At 41.7% G+C, this 16,831-nt stretch overlaps 1 protein-coding gene across 1 annotated transcript in view; it reads right to left on the bottom strand.

Annotated features, from left to right (window-relative positions):
* The window catches only part of LOC126096493 (uncharacterized), a 697,302-nt gene that overhangs the window by 96,038 nt on the left and 584,433 nt on the right, over positions 1-16,831 (bottom strand). The window lies entirely within an intron of this gene.

The following is a 16,831-nucleotide window of genomic DNA, read 5'->3' as shown; positions in this document are numbered from 1 at the left end:
AAAGCGGAGAAAATGCTCGCGTGAAATTATTTTATAGAGCACCAGTGAGGGATACGTTCAAGACAATCAGGTCATCGACACACCGACGGTGAATGGCTCTGAGCACTATGGGACTCAACTTCTGAGGTCATCAGTCCCCTAGAACTTAGAAATACTTAAACCTAACTAACCTAAGGACGTCACACACATCCATGCCCGAGGCAGAATTCGAACCTGCGACCGTAGCGGTCGCGCGGTTCCAGACTGTAGCGCTAGAACCGCTCGGCCACTTCGGCCGGCCACCGACGGTGAACATTTTGGTCAGATTTTATGGGCCCACATTCGAGTCGAACCTATTCCTACTGGAGTTCTGTTCTTTGGCTGAATACGAGAGTCTCTAGCCTAACACAATCTCCAGGATACACGACAAGTTCCCGTAAAATCAGATACAACGTCTGAAAAACGTATAACGCTTCTTCGCGAAGAAAGGCTTAGAACATGAGTGTGCTAAGAACACTTATTCGAACGACTCCAATGACAGACACTACGAGAGGAACGTTGTAGATCGAAATTAATTCCATATATGTGGTGTGCTTTCTTTCGGACTTGTCCGGAAGGACAGAGACTATATACACGGTGATTCACGAAAATATGCAAATATTTTAATACGTTATTCTAGAAGTAAAACGAAAGCAAAAAGCTCATACAAACATAGGTCCGCAAATGTTTAGTTACGAAGTTAAGGCTAATAAAAGATTTTGCCTGAAATTTTGCAAATTCGCTAATACGAAACCATCGTAAAACTGTACGAAGCTAAAGTAACGCACGATTTCCATTTATTTTGCTGTTACTGAACTGGTGAATCTAATAAAACAGGTCCCGGACTTGTATCTGCAGTAGTTTTTCAGAACATCTCGAGAAGCAATGAAGTATTTTCGTAAAATTTTGAAATTATTAACTACTTGTCCCAATTTTCTTTTTAAATTCCAGACAATTGCACAAAGCTTTCAACACACGTTGAACAGAATTTAATTTTGGAAAAATGATGGTAATAACGTTAACTAAAACTGTATGATTGTGTCAGATAATCTGCTTTTATTAATACCGTAGCTTTTATTAATAACAATGTTTATACCATCTAGAGTAAACTGTGCCTCATCAGTAAATAACATTTATTTGTATGACAGCCTATTAGTATTTAAACAGTTGCACAACTCCAAGGGAAGGGCAGGACCTCCCGGATATAATTCAGTGGTTCAAATGGCTCTGAGCACTATGGGACTCAACTTCTGAGGTCATTAGTCCCATAGAACTTAGAACTAGTTAAACCTAACTAACCTAAGGACATCACACACATCCATGCCCGAGGCAGGATTCGAACCTGCGACCGTAGCGGTCTCGCAGTTCCAGACTGCAGCGCCTAGAACCGCACGGCCACTTCGGCCGGCCCGGATATAATTGATATACTTTTTGTTTATGGTAAGGTTACAGATTATTCTGCTACAGTGTACGCCATACATTAGATTGTGAAATGCCCATGTCCAGATTCAACGGCTACACAAGATTCTGAATCGTTCGACTTGGCCACAGAGTGTGACACTGCTTTCTCTGTGTTACGTATGGAACACAGGAATCTTGTGACGGTCAGCCTCTTACCACTGCCTGCGTCTTTCTGAACAACACACCCGCCCACGGAATATGAATCACGCAAGGCCCTCGTTAATCTGTTACCTGTCTGCTGCAGCATTTGGAGTACGCTGATAACGGGTGACTAATAAACACAAGGCTGAAAGGTAACCAACAGCTGATATACATAAAAATCATTGCGATATCTCTTGACTAATGATACCCACGAGAAAAGCTCCAACTAAATTCACGTTGATTAAAAATGTCGCTGTATTAACAATTACATCATAGTACAGTCTCACCACATCACTTCATAAATTACAGTTATGACATTTTTTTCAGTCTGCCTGTGAGTAAGTCTGCATGATTTAATGCCATCATGAACCTCATATGCCGACATGATCGAATAAAGCACAAGTACCTTAATACATGCCTGCTTTCTGTGTTAGACATTATAGTGACTTTATAATTTGAAAAACTGACGTTGCGGTACGCAACAGTTTCAGTTAACTCAAAGTAATATAAGCCACAGCCCCGGGGTTGAACACCGTAGAATGGATAAATTAGCGATAGCTTCAGGCGTGAGCAAGGTTGCCCGTAGAGCAAAGCATATTCATAACAATGACAACGAGTTGATGATGATAATGATAATAATGATGATAATAATAATAATAATAATAATAATAATAACGATAATAATTTGTTGTTGTGGTAACCAGTGGTCAGACTAGTTTGACGAAGCTCTCCACGCCAGTCTACCTTCTGAACACCACTTCACTTTATCTCAGCATACCTATAGCAACCCACCTCCATTTGAAGCTGCTTCTACAGGACGAAGCGAAATTGGGGCTTCGCAGCACGACTCCTCGCATGCAAGCGATAAAAAAATTTCGTGCGGCGGGTACATCCAGCAGAAAAAGGACGTTAAAGACTGGAAATCTGGCAACACAGTAACCACATGTATGGTAACTACCTCTGTCAATGCATATTAGTCATCCTGTACAGTTGGTGCAGTGCATCGAGTTGGTTCGATCCTAGGTTGAGGCATGTGTTTTTTATTTGGTAAATGTAATCCAAGTGGCAGGTGGTACGGTACCTGCCATCTTAATCGTCAACAGCGACTGCAGCGGCTCCTCTAGAAAACGTTTCCACTTACATACTATATTCGTAGAAATGGAAGATTCTTCAGCTTTGAAAGAAGTTCTCTCCACGTCGTGGGCGTAAATTTATTCGCACTAGTTCTACTAGACGGGAAACCTGTTTTCTTTGTACCCTCCTCCAATGGTCCCATAGGTTAGTACCAACTATTATTCTTGCCTCGTTCAAGTGCATTACATTTCGTTAGGGCCTTACGTTGCCACTAGGGCTAGGGACGTGCTTTGCGAATAATGCCCAAACTCGGTTACTGTTTGTATGTGTTATCACGATGGTCTCACTAATTATGCCTTTCAACACTAAGTCTGGTAACCGCATGCTGTTTAGTACATATCTCAATGCATTATTATATTATTATTATTATTATTTTTATATCGATGGAATTGTAGAAACATCACGTCTATTACCGTTAGGGAAGTAGTGTAATTCGAAACCGAACAATTAGCGCTGTCGGGATGAATCATACAGAACAATATCCGTCAGAGGAGTATTGAGCGTTGGATGGAAGAGCACGCAGGACTGACGTCGTGTTTATACTGTATGCGCTGTTCACCATACAGGGCCTAGTTGCGAGCGGAGTAACACGCCCGTGACAGGCTCCAACGTACATGCGTAAACGTATCGAATTATCTCATTGTAAACCTCCAAACCAGAGCGGCAGACAACGATGAACATGTGGATATGCTTCTGGTCCTTGGTGCATGTGATAACCGGGCTGGTGTTGCCGCTCGTGAATGTGCTGCTAGATATCCTCGTCTACGCCATCCAGATAAAAATGTGTTTCGTCATCTGGAGCTGCGCCTTCGGGAGTCAGGTTCACTCCTTCCACCATCGCGTCGTCCACGGACTCGCCGTACTCCTGCTACTGAGGAGGTCATACACCAATAAGCTCAGCGATGTACACGTTGCATAGCAAGGCAGCAGCTGTCTCGCAGCTCACGGTACTTAACGTGCTGCACGAGCATGGGCTGCACCCGTATCAGGTGTTTGGGCTCCTAGATGTTGCCTGACCGGCTAACTGCACGATGATATCGTGCATTCCTCTCAAACTATCTGCCTGATGCGCTGGAAGATGTTCCACTACATGTTCGGCAAAAGGTATGGTTCCAACATGATGGTGCACTTCCACACTCTGGAATTAAAAGTGCGACAGTATTTGCACAGAACATTTCCAGGGAAATGGCTCGGACGTGGAGTCCATTTGCATGATCACTGCCTTCACCTGACCTAAATCCCCTGGATTTCTTCCTGTGGAAGAATTGGTAGCGCGTGGTCATGCTGCTCTTGCTACTGTGGACGCAGCTTTGCTGCGAACGGTCCAGAGCTGTATGATCCGACGGGTTGCGCAATGTTTGGACGTGCAGGAAGGTCGCTTTGAGCACCTTTTGTTCTGAGGACAACATATTCTGTTGTGTAGGTCATGCAGTCATCAATATGAACATTATTATTGTCACTGGTTGCTGATGTGCGACGTCTGAGAGCTCATATTACATGTAGTGTAAATGACAAGTAGATATTGCGTTACTGTACTGTGCTATCATTTTTAGCATCTCGAAACTGATGTTTTTGTAGTTCTTCTGTCCTGTGACAGGTCATTTGTTTCGACTGTCTATTCCTTATTTGTCTAACAACGTATCTATTACGTTCAGCAGTACAAAATGTTGTACATTTAGGATACATGTGACCCAAGAAACGGTGTATATTACTGTACGAAACGTCAGAATGAAATTAGCAAATAAAACCTAAAACTCTATCCACTGCACCAACGTTACAGCACGACTGCGCGAATTTCGCTTCACCAAGTATATTTAGTCCCTGGTCTCTCGTCACAATTTAACCTCCCCCCCCCTCCCGCACAATCATACTTCCCACCACAACCGGACTGACCATTTCTTCGTGCCTTAGGACATGTCCTACCTTCCTATCCCTCAGTAGTCAGATATGCCACAAATTTCCTTTTTTTTCCCTCTAGTTCGACTCAGTACCTACTCATTAGTTATTTGATGAACCTATATACTTTTCAACATTGTTCTGCAACAGCACACTTTTCAAAAGAGTTTATTCTCTTGTGTCAACTGTTTATCGTCCACGATTCACCTCCTCACAAGGCTACATTTCAGTCGAATTCCTCCAGGAAAGAATCCCTAACACTAACATTTATATCCGATGTTACCGAAATGGCCATTTTTCGAAAAGACTTTTTTCAATGGTCAATATGCATTTTATGAACTCTTAATTTCAGCTATCATCACTTATTTTGCTGTCCAAACAGCAAAATTCGTCAACAACATTTACTATCTCATTTTCTCGTCTAATTCTACCAGTAACGGCTGATTTAATTCAACTACGTTCCATGGCTCTTGTGTTACTTCTGTTGATATTCGCCTTATAACTCTATTCAACACACAACCCATTCTGGTGGCTCAAATGCGTCATACTTAAAATACGAAAAATGTTAATGAATTACTCCTGTGAAAAAAAATTTCTGGTACAAGAAAATGAGCGAAATTCCAGTGTCTTCGAGACCTTTACAGACGAAACGCTTCAGTTATAGGAAATTACGTGGAGATAGAGAAAATAAAATCCAAATTTTTGGCACTGCAGTGAAAACATTCAGAAGAATAAAAAATCCGGGCGAGGATGCATAAGAGGAGCATACCCTATAACCATGTACCATCACATTTTAATTTTTCTGTTGCATGAAAGGCGCATTCTAAATTTCGCTAACCACATTAATTACTAAAATTACAATGAAAACCAGACCTTTAGCTGCTTACAGGCGTTGATAAATATCAACGGGGACAGTCGAAAATGTGCGCCCCAACCAGGACTCTAACCTGAGATCTCCTGCTTACATGGCAGGTGCTCTAACCGTCTGAGCCACCGAGGACACAGACGATAGTGCGACTGCAGTGACTTATCTTTGGCACGCTGCCCGTGAGACCCGCATTTTCAACTGTCTACACACTACATTTTTAGTGCCCCTCCCACTATACTCTTTCCTCACGGCAGTCAATCTACTGATTCCCATAAGAGTTCGGGCAATATCAGCGCATCTACACTGAAGAAGATCATTGGCCAGTAAGCCGTATCTATATGAAGATCGGACATGTCCGAAAGAACAGATAGCATCTTCATACATTAATTACTGTTCAGTACACTTCACACAAGCAGTAACAAATATTTTATAACGAATATTGTAAAAAGTTTCGTGAATGCGTTAACAACCCGCACGGTAAGCATTGTCGAATCGCAGTTGGGGAAAACATGGCGGACGATTCAGCCTATTGTACAGGAGCTCAAGAAGACGCGGTGACGTTATGGAGGGCCTCTGCCGGTAGCATTTATACGAGCGGCTGACGAGTCTTGGGGCTCAACTCGTCTGAAGTGGCGTAGCAGGCCTTAGGCGTCGCAGTGACAGCAGTTAGACGTGCGAGGACGGAGAATGTCAGGGCGTGCAGCCAACGAGTACGAAGCTTACTGCAGAGCCTGTGGCGCCAAGGAACTGGGACTGGGACTTCCCCGTGCCCGCTAAGTGTGGAACAACTGGCCCAACCGGGCGTACTTGCGTCTTTCCCCGACGAAACGACGGCGCAGCTGTCCCAGAAGATACGCAGACGGGGGCTTCCTTCCGTATTACAGGTGGAGCGCTAACTCTGCGCTACAGTGACCGACAATGGAATATCACTGAGTTGACTCAGGATGTGTTTAGTGTACAAATGGTGTGCACCGGGTGTAATGACTTGTCAACCATATTCCACTCGGAAAGACCGTGAGCTTAGTTTGGAGTGTTGATGTTATGGTGATTGCTTGCACGCTGGGTGTACGTCAGGTAATCTTGTCTGTTATTACTACGCCGTGAGCATATGCAGCGTTTTACATGCTACTGTTCCAGTAACTGTAATTGTTAATATGCGTAGACACCATAGTATTTTAGTTGGTTGGTTGTAGTAGTGAACAACTGGTCAAATGAGAGGTTATAAGATCTAGTGAAGTGTAAACGTATGAAAGCCCATTTAAATCTGAAGGCAGTTTTTATGATTTATTGTCCGTATTAAGTGAGTGTGTTTGGATGCTATTTACATTTTGTCGTTATTATACTATTTGGCCAAGAGGCCAATTTTATCAACTTTTTGTTCTTTTCGTTGCCTCTAATTTTATAGTTTCTGGGGCGGTGTTAATTTCAACAGTTTTATCACTGTGTTGAAGAAATTTTTAATTTTTTTGCGTTGTTCTAGTACCCATCATACAGAAAGAATAATTAGGCCAGATATTTTAATTGTTCAACTGATATTTTTTTAATTGTTGAGGATGATAGTTTTGGTTTAACAATTCTGTTTTTCAAAGTACAAAAATATGCAGCGTACATGTTGCTGCAAATCAAAGGCCTTTCAAAACGTCTCCCCCCCACCCTCCCCCGTGTTTAGTTCTCTAAAGTGCCGGGAAATTCTACGTCCGTATTTAAAACCATAAACATTCATTCAAAGGATTGATGAGTTTTACAGTGCCGAGGAAGAGTATACTGTCACTTAACATGGAAAAAGTGTATTTTCGCCGGACGGTGTGGCCGTGCGGTTCTAGGCGCTTCAGTCTCGAACCGCGTGACCGCTACGGTCGCAGGTTCGAATTCTGCCTCGGGCATGGATGTGTGTGATGTCCTTAGGTTAGTTAGGTTTAAGTAATTCTAAGTTCTAGGGGACTGATGACCACAGATGTTAAGTCCCATAGTGCTCAGAACCATTTGAACCATTTTTTAAGTGTAATTTCACCCGGGAGAAAGTGTATTTTTAACCGGAAAATCCGAAAAACCTGGGAATTTTTTTTCCTTGTCCACGTATACAACCCGTGTAACGGGAGCAGCAACTCTCAATTCGCTAGTGTTTCAGTGAATCATATAATTACAATTCCAAGGGCCTGTCACACACACAAGCGCGTGCGCGCGCCCGCGCCCGCGCAACTGCTAACAATGATTATATTCTGGTTGAGAACACCAGCCATACATAACTATCGTTTACAGGTTCATTTATAGGCAGTGGAAGGCGTTCCAACTATCAGCTGTCGTTCTTGGGAAGATGAGTGAGTGTTAGTGGGCGTGACGCATGATTTTAACCAGTGGAAGGCTGGCGTTCTCTGTCTCGGAGGAGTTTGTAATCCAGCGTCGGTAGCAACGTGCGTGTGAGAGCGGTATTTTTAAGCATCTATCAACTATGGCTGTTATGGCATTACCACAGCGTCAACAACGTTAAAATGTCCAGTGCGTGTGGCACAGAAATGTAGTTGTACAATGAAGACCTAAACTCGTAATTATTTCAACGTCTTCTTAAACAGGCGTTAAGTTTTCATTTAGGCTGTTAGTCGTAGTCTTTGAATTTGTGATGGAGTACTGTCATAGCTACAGACATTCAATATTTTATTCAGTTTCCATTTGATACCATAACTGAATTTTATCCATGCATATTAGATCTGCATCATTAACTGAATGTCTCGAGATGAGGGCAGCCTTCTAAATGGATATATTTCTGGAAGGTCAGTTTCTTTGTGCAAGCATTAATAAATTTAAAAGGAAACGCACAGCTTTTATCGTGTGACAGTTTGCCGCTTCTGTGATAAGGAGTACCACATAATATCTGCGACTATCCCGCGAAGGATCTACACAGAAATTTTAGGGTGAACTCGGCCGAACTGCACGCGAGCACGATGTTTGCGCACGTGGGAGCCGAGGCTTGGTCCGTCTCGTCATTCTTCGGTCCTTCTGGAGATTATTCGGTACAGTGACACATTTCATTTAGCATTGCGGTACGGAATTTTTTGGTCGTCATAACATTCTTCAGATTGAGAGACTCGCGGTTTCAGCGCTGTTTACCCTTCGCTATTTGTTCGTGGTACAAAAGAAGTTCGCTTGTCCAGTGGCGAAGAATTCATTATGACACTGAAAAAATTACAAGAATAGTTTTTTTAAATGTTTTGAAGACACTGACAATTTTACATCTACTTCCAGCTGTTTTGGAGACGTTCGCTGTTTCAGTTGGAAGCGCCTCAGTGAATGCACATAACGAAATAAATGATATGCAATGTAATTCCCGTTTAAAAGACAAATTCTTTTACATAAAACTGTCCATGTGGTATCCTGGAAGAGATACCACGTTTTCAATGAGTAATAAAGTATTTCGATTAACAGATCTGTGCGAAACAGTTTCTTCGATTGTGAAACTAAGATAGTCACGATTAGGTGCAACCTGAGTGCAAAAGTCTGGGGAATTGTCTGTCTTTGTATTTACGCCAAAAATGTCACAGACAAAAACTGTACCACGTCTTCTGTGCATCAAAAATAATCAAATAATACTGAATCTCTGTTTTGTTTGTGAAGTATTTTGTTGATAAACATGAAACGAGGTCGTATGCAGTTTCCCCCTTCTCACGTTCGGACACCGTGGCGTGGCGATGGGGAAGAGTGTAGCCAGGTGTGAGAGCTACGCAAGCGTGCAAGAGCATTAATCACGTGCCGAATTTTTTTATTCCGCGTCATGCCCATTCAGCCATCTGAATAATAATGTCAATGATTATTAAGCGAAGACAACATAACACTCAGTCCCCAAGCGGAGAAAATCTCCGATCCGGCCCCTTAGCTTGGAAATCCACCAAACTGACCGCCCAACTACCGAGGCAGACTTACCGAATTCTTGGCCGCCCCTGCTGTAGGGTCTTCTGTGCAACGCACAAAGCAAAGAATAAACATGGTTAAGAACAGACAACCAATCATTTGTATAGTTAGAATATCTCCCACGCACTTCGTAAATTTCAGGTGGCCTATAAGAGTTCACTCGCATGTATTCGAATGCACGAAGCAGACACAGACCTATTTGGTCTTCTTCGACTTCAGTTATTTTGCGTTCCAGTCGTCCACAAGATAGGTAATACAGTACAATTTTAACATTCGTCTGTAAAACAAACCGTCGCCAGGTATCTGCACATCACAGAGAGGCCACAGATTGATGCGCCTCTACTTCCCAGTCGTGTATAAAGAGAAAGACGAACAAGAATTACAGTCGTCTTCATATGCAACTTGCTGTCAAAGGGAACATGACTGAAGGCACTAATCTGATGCACTGTGGTATCAAAACCATTTGTTACACTCACCGACAGCTTACCACACTCTGCTACCATACGTGAGATTGCTGCCACAGAGACCAGTAACTCCTCAGATACCTACCTATTAGCGAATCAGCTAGCTTATCTGGAGACGCTAAACAGCTAGCGATATTTGTATGAGTGTGTGTGTGTGTGTGTGTGTGTGTGTGTGTGTGTGTGTGTGTGTGTGTGTGTACAACAGTATGTACTAGCTTCAGTGCCTGCACAGTGGAGTGAAACTGGCATATGGAGTTTTTAGATGCCAAGGTGAATGTCACCAATCTGTGGGATGAATGAGAATCGTAATTCAAACTGTAGAGGAAGAGAACTGTACGAACATTTTGTAAAATTATCTTTCGCAGAAAGGCGAAATATTTTTTTAACTTGTAATCGTTACGTCCTGGGTGACGGTCCGATCCAAGCCACTACCTAAATTCTGAATAAAAATCATCAGCACTGGTAGCCGACGATTTCCGATGTAAGAGGTCACATTCGTTCTGCTAAAGGTCCTGTCAAAAACGGGGCAGAAGCAGGCAGAGCTTCGAGGCACCCTCTTGCCTTTGAGGTGGGAAACTGCCCTTAAGAGGCACAAGAATCATCAATGACATGAGAATGCTGAAGGTAATGAAGACTGTAGCAAATCGTCGTGTTGTAACGATATTAGCGATAAGATTATATCTCCGAGTGCGAACTTTACTGCCGGCCGATGTGGCCGTGCGGTTCTAGGCGCTTCAGTCTCGAACCGCGTGACCGCTACGGTCGCAGGTTCGAATCCTGCCTCGGGCATGGATGTGTGTGATGTCCTTAGGTTAGTTAGATTTAAGTAGTTCTAAGTTCTAGGGGACTGATGACCTCAGATGTTAAGTCCCATAGTGCTCAGAGCCATTTCAACCATTTTTTGTGAACTTTACTGCGGTGTCTTAATCATCTATGAACTTTCAACATTTTTTCTTTAAAAACAAGAACTGATATTCAGTCTTCCTTCTTCTTCTTCTTCTTCTTCTTCTTCCAGCCTCACTGCTAGCAGCTTCTATCATTCTTGTATCATGAATTCTGTTGTAATATAAGAACATCTTTTAAATTACGACTTCATTTTGGTGGTTGACTGCATTACCTTGTCATTTCTGCAAAACGAAATATTTTGTATATTTTTTGGCCTTTTGTATCAGTTGGAAGTAGTCAGTTTGAAGACGCAACGATCGTGCGTCATAAGCGCGCAATCGTTTTCATGTTTCAACATTTGTTAAGTCGCACCTGCAGTCTATGTTCTTAACAAAGTCCGGCGGTAATAATAATAATAATTATTATTATATCTATATCTTTGCATCGACAGTAATTAACAATAACACTCTCTTGTGTCACCAGATCTGCTACTTTCCAACGACGACTTTGCGGCTGTAGCAAAACTCTCTCAATCATTTTATGCCACAGGAACAATGGAAAGTTCAATGTCTTCTCCCTAATTTACATAACTACATTATTTCTTTTCTTGCTGGCAATTTGAAGTGTGCTTTCTTCGGTAAAATTTTAATTTCTCATTTACGTTCAAAAATCACAAAAATCCACACCGGAGGGAATGCATATGTTACTAAATCACTGCGTTATAGGCACATGATGTGTTTCCACGGGACATGGGGCCTTTCTTGATAAGCTTTCATGTTCTCCACTGGCGAAATACTCAAGAATTGTTTCCCATTCGGATCTCCGGGAGAGGACCGCCAAGGGGTGGGGGGTCAACCATGAAATAAACGAGATACAGACTGAATAACCAACAAAATGGCAGTTTCTCCGATTCGGAGTACGTAGTGTCAGACGTGTGAGAGTTGTGCAGGAGCTAGAAAATCTGAAAAGTGAAATGCCAAGACTGAATATTCAGAGACGGCTGAAGTGAAATGGAAGGAAGATACTGCTTTCTTATTCCTAAATAGGGTATCACCAGTACCAAAAATGATGTAGCGGAAGAAAGATTCGTTATGAACAGGAAAGTAGGGCGAGAAATGAGTTACTGTGAACAGCCAGCGATAGGCCCTGGAATGCGATACTAGAAGAAGGGAAAGAAAGTTGCGGGAGAATAAGGGCTAGGTAGTAGGGATGAGAGACGTGAAAAACTAATTGAGTTCTGCAATAAATCACATCTAATAATAGCAGATACAATGCTCAAAAAGAGGAGGTATATAAGTACTTGGAAAAGCCCTGGAGACATAAAATTACAGCTGGATTACATCATGGTCATGCAGAGAATCCCAGGGGCGGATTCATCTTCAGACCACAATTTAGTAATGATGATGAATAGGCTGGATAATCAAGAGGAAGAATAAATGTGGGAAGAAGTTGGACAATTAAGTACTGAGGAATGAAGAGTTTCATTTGAAGTTATCTAAGGCTGATGATAGTCTGATAATGAAAACTATATGCAGTTCAGTTGAAGAGGAATGGACATCTACAGTGGGATTCCGTGACAATGTTGCATACATCCAGCGATGAAGGAGAAAGGTAAACGTATGATTTGAGTTAAGGGACCCTAATCCGGAAACGACCGGCTCTAAATTTATTAGCGAAAATCGTTCTGATACCTCTGACAGTTGAATACAAATACTGATACTGCCGCTTCTAAGATTGTGGGGTAGGAAACTCAGAGGTGGGTGGTCTGCAGCTGGTGGTCTAGCGGCTAGTGTTGCTGTCTCTGGATCAAGGGATCCCGAGTCCGATTCCCGGCCGCGTTGGGGATTTTCTCTGCCAGGGGACTAGGTGTTTGTGTGGTCATCATCATTTCATCATCATCATCATCATCATTTCATCAACATCATTCGTGACACTGGCTACATTGGAATGTGTAAAAATTGGGGCTTTGTACGGGCCCTGACGCAGTTGAGCACCCTACAAACCAACCAACCAACCAACCAATAATAATAATAATAATAATAATAATAATAATAATAATAATCATAATCATAATCATAATCATCATCATCATCATGTCACTTAGAGGTGGTAGTACGGACCAAAACACGAAAAATTGTTTAGTTAACAAGGGCTCTAAAATGCATACCTTGAGAGCCGTCATTACTTGTTCATCTTAGCTACTGTAAAACAAACCTCTTCAACCGAACAAGTTCCTATAGCCCTTAAGGTTTGCATTTTAGAGACCATATTTACTGGACATTTCTATCTCGTAATGGTCCATACAATCACCTGTGAAAACTGCGTACTCTGCAGTCTTCGAATCAACAGTACCGGTGTGTGTGTTCTACCTGTGAGAGATATCAGAACGATTTTCGCTTTTCGATTTTCGCTTTTAACTCCCGACTCGGACGTTTCCGCACCAGGTGCCTTACCTCAAACAGATACATTTACCCTTCTCTATCATGCCTCAAAGTTTGTAACAGCATAACGGTATCATCCTTTATAAAATGTGCCATCACAGAAGCTGGACTGACAAGTATAGATACAAGGAAGGTAGATGCGAAGAAACGAAGAGAAGCAGAAAAAAATACTTCACTTTATCGACAAAGAGAAAAGTACGAAGCTGTTCAGGGAGAACAGGGATACAGCAATATAAACTCTGTTAAGGATGAAATAAGTAGTGCAGGGAAATCAAGGCTAACGGGCTGAAGGAAAGATTATGAAGAAAGCGATAAGAAATGGACGTCAGAACGAGACATTAGACATATGAGAAAGTCGAAATTACCGTCGGTAAAATTAAGAGCAAGGGTGTCAACACTACATTACATTGAAACTTGTTACCGTCAAATGCCACACTTTTCCATAACGCTAACTATATTCACGTGACTCATGACTCACGGACTCTTTACCAAGAACCTGAAACAATCAGTCTGCTCTGCAACTACTATGATCCGATGATCGCTGTAAAGAAACGGTGAAGTTAGACGGTAGTAAATATATCGCAATAACACTTTCTTTCCACTTATTTTAAAACTAGCTGAGAAAGCCCTGCTTCGCTTGCTCTTTATGGCCATCTACTTTCACAAAATATTTCAGAATCGATGTGCTTCTGCTTTACGTTGCAGTCCTCCTCTTCTTCGTGAACATTTATACCATGGGTTTTGTACTCACTATCCACAATTACAACGGCAATTTCACTAACTTGAGGCGCAGTGTTCTCTAACCAGCCGACCGTTGTGGCCGTGCTGTTCTAGGCGCTTCAGACTGGAACCGCGCTGCTACTACGGTCGCAGGTTCGAATCCTGTCTCGGGCATGGATGTGTGTGATGTGCTTAGGTTAGTTAGGTTTAAGTAGTTCTAAGTTCTAGGGGACTGATGACCTCAGATGTTAAGTCCCATAGTGCTCAGAGCCATTTGAATCATTTTGTTCTCTAACCGGTCTTTTGTTAGCTCGAATCGCAAATTTACAATCATCGGATGCCTGTTGATCCTGTTATGAATACTTGAACCAATTGATTATTACATACGTTTATGGGTAGCATAACACAATTTTGTTTTTTATCCCAAAAATGTTTCATTGCATTTGCAGCACCATCAGTGGGCTTTTATATTTTGGTTGTTAAAGAATGTTCTTTACTGTTTCTACACATGTAAATATTAGTTTTTAAAATCGCAATTACAGATTTTTTGAAGAAAACACACAAAATTACGAATTCATACCTTTCTACCACATGGTGTGGTTTTCCTGATGTATTATGTTTTTACAGAGACTGTTTTCTTTTACAGTTTGTCATCTGCAACCAACTTAATGTTAACTTGTCAACTTAATGTTGACAAGTTATTTAAGCAAAACTTACGATTTGGAAGCTGTTATGGCTATGCCTGGAATTAATTAATTCTATATGGAAGGTTGTGTGAAAAGGGGGAGAGAGAGATAGATAGAGAGATAGAGAGAGAGAGAGAGAGAGAGAGAGAGAGAGAGAACGTTTGAAGATTTTTCCTTTTCTCTCTCTCTCTCTGTGTGTGTGTGTGTGTGTGTGTGTGTGTGTGTGTGTGTGAGGGGGGGGGGGGGGCTCTATAGGTTGGTGTTATCTAATAATTCTTTGAGGGAAGAGAACAGAGTTCCACTGGAGAGAGAGCTGTGTATTCATTTATTACTTGTTTACCCTCAAAAATGAACACACAGCTCTCTCTCCAGTGGAACTCTGTTCTCTGCCCTCAAAGAATTATTAGGTAATACCAACCTATAGAGCTGCCCCCCCCCCCCCCCACACACACACACACTCCCGTTTCACACAACCTTCCATATAGAATTAATTAATTTCAGGCATAGCCATAACAGCTTCCAAATCGTAATTTTTGCTTTAATGACTTGTCTACATTAAGTTGTGTATGGTTGTAGATGACAAACTGTGAATGAAAACTGTCAATGTTGAAACATAATCCATCAGGAAAACCACACCATGTAGTAGAAGGGTAGCGTGTTTTCTTCAAAAATCTGTAATTACGATTTAAAAACATAATATTTACATATATACGAACAATAAAGAACATTCTTTATCTTTAACAGCCAAAAAAATAAAAGCCCACTGACGATGCTGCAACTGCAGTGAAAAATGTTTGAGATAAAAACCAAAAATGTGTTTTGCTAGAGGCGGATCCCATCCAAAATCATGTGTATTGTTACAGCAAACAAGGAAAAAGAGCTTCAACACCAAGATGATTATAGTCATGTAAAATCTTCTGCAATTCTTCAGTGACTTTCCGTCTCCATTCACTTACATTGGCGCAAGATTGGTCGACTTTCATTTGTTCATCCTCAATGAAATACAATTGTAAAAATTCTCAAGATTCGTTTGGCAACCGTAATAATGATCTCACTCTCCGAAAGATTCGTTCTCTTATCGAAAACACACGAGTAAACTGATATTCATCACTGTTCATGGAAGTAGCACCAAATGTCATCTGAAAGAAAATGTTTTGATTTCAGAGGTTTTCCAGTCATGTAACTAAATAATTCTCGTGAAGGCACTTCCAATCTTGCTAATCCAATTTTTTCGCTCGTGCAACAAATCCCTGCGTTTCTCTACTGAATTTCTTGGCAACGCAGACATGAGACACTTGATCCATTTTGACAATGATAACGTGTATGTGTTTTTTGTAGTCTTTTTAAAGGGATTATAACGGAATGTTTCACCTGTTAAACTGTAATCTACACTTCTCGTACACTGTTCTGTTCACGCGCTGGCGGCAGTTGTGTTCACGAACTTGACTCCTTATAGCTCTACTTAGTTGATTTCGTAATCTTACTTCTTCTGTAGCTTCTCTGTGTCTGCTTGCTCAGTGTCTCACTCGATCTTCTTCTCTGATTTCATCTCGTTGTTCACCTTTTTAATTCTTTCCCAATCAATTCATTCTCTGCCGTCGTGAAGTTAAACGTGTTTCTCGCTACTTATCTTTTATTTCTTCGCTGTTCTTTCTCTTTCCTTCTGTCTAATTCACCCATGTTTCAGCATGATGTTAAATTACTAAATAACACACTAAAATTCCACTCAATACATTCTTAATTACCTTAGACAATTCACTTTTCCTCTTTTTCTCGATCCGTTCTAACCGATTTCCGAAAGTATACTGACGCATGCGACTCGTTATTGTCTATACGTACACTTCTGAGTGGGGACGCATTCCTGCTATAACAGGATAATGGAACATTCTCGGATCTTTTCGAACCTTCTAGAACAATCTCTAGTCTTCCTCAGCACCCGATTCCCACCTGCTTCACAGACTTCCCATTCGTTCGTAGTCAGAATAGCTGAAGCCCTTGGTTCTTCAGCAGCTGTAACTGCTGCTTTTTCAGTTACAGCAATGATGTTTCCACATTCAGTGGCAACAACATTTGCGACACTGGAAGTCTTTTACGGACTGGGGTACATTGCTGGGCCATCAATTGGAGGAGTTCTGTATTCTCTTGGAGGATATGTTCTCCCATTTGTAGTGATGGGATCTATTACAGCCCTAGCGGGCCTATTGATATACTGTA

This window comes from Schistocerca cancellata, chromosome 1, assembly GCF_023864275.1.
Source record: "Schistocerca cancellata isolate TAMUIC-IGC-003103 chromosome 1, iqSchCanc2.1, whole genome shotgun sequence".
Classification (NCBI taxonomy): domain Eukaryota; kingdom Metazoa; phylum Arthropoda; class Insecta; order Orthoptera; family Acrididae; genus Schistocerca; species Schistocerca cancellata.
This window is presented reverse-complemented; position numbering and strand designations above follow the sequence as displayed.